The 1130-nt window shown below is 37.3% G+C and overlaps 1 non-coding gene across 1 annotated transcript; it reads left to right on the top strand.

The window, feature by feature from the left end:
• Positions 1–217: 217 nt before the first annotated feature.
• LOC111752578 (U6 spliceosomal RNA) lies at positions 218–324 on the top strand. Its single transcript, XR_002787473.1, has one exon. It is a non-coding gene; the product is annotated as a U6 spliceosomal RNA (small nuclear RNA).
• The last annotated feature ends 806 nt before the right edge of the window (positions 325–1130 follow it).

Raw genomic sequence — 1130 nt, 5'->3', positions numbered from 1 at the left:
AAAACCCATTGTCCGACACATTAGTCATTAGGGAAATATAAATCAAAACCACAATGAAGTATTACTTCATTCCCACTAAAAATGGTTATTATCAGAAAAACAGAAAATAACAAGTGTTCCTGAGAAGTTACAACCCTCACCTACTGCCAGTGGGGACTGTAAAGTGCTGTATGCTGTGAAAAACAGTCGAGAGGTTCCTCAAAAAGTTAAACACAGAGTGCTCACTTCAGTGGCATGTATACTAAAACTGGAATGATACAGAGAAGATTAGCATGGGTCCTGCATATGGATAACATGCAAATTCATAAAGCATTCCATATTAAAAAAAAAAAAAGCTAAACATAGAATTACCATATGACTCAGCAATTCCTCTCCTAGGCATATACTCACAAGATTTGAAGCAGGGACATAAAAAGATACATGTACACCAACGTTCATTGCAGCACTATTCACAATATCCAAAAGATGCAAACAACCTAAGTGTCCATCAACACATGAATGGATCAACAAAATGTGGTATACACACAACGGAATATTATTTACCCATAAAGAGAAACAAAGTTCTGATACAACAAAAATTATGCTGAAATACCTAGAATAGGCAAGTGCACAAGACACCAAAGTTTATCAATGGGTATTAGGGGTGGGTGGGAGGAGGAACTGGGTAGGTATTGCTTAAGGGGTACTGAGTTTCTGTAACAGCCAGTGAAAAAATTGGGAAATGGATAGTGGTTACGGCTGCACAACATGGGGAATGTAATTAATGTCACTGAATTGTACGCATAAAAAGGGTTGAAAAGGCAAATATTTTGTAGTATGTATTTTATCACAATACAAATAACTTTTTAAGTCTAGCTTACAGTGCCACTGCATCTGTGAATAAAACTGGGAGTCACTTCCACGTTCCTGAATGTATAACTGGAATTTACATACTTGGCAAGTAGAATAAATCTCACACTGGATGGTGCCCTGTGGCATAAGTGGTGGGGAAGGCCAATAAGACTCCGAAATTGTGCTCCTCAACTTGAACAGTTATTTAAGAACAACATCAAAGATATAAAGAGTAAAAGGGCAGTAGTCCCTATGATGTTCCATATCACACCTGTTTATTTTGCTAGTCTTATCCCTGA

Source organism: Loxodonta africana, chromosome 21, assembly GCF_030014295.1.
Source record: "Loxodonta africana isolate mLoxAfr1 chromosome 21, mLoxAfr1.hap2, whole genome shotgun sequence".
NCBI lineage: Eukaryota > Metazoa > Chordata > Mammalia > Proboscidea > Elephantidae > Loxodonta > Loxodonta africana.
This window is presented reverse-complemented; position numbering and strand designations above follow the sequence as displayed.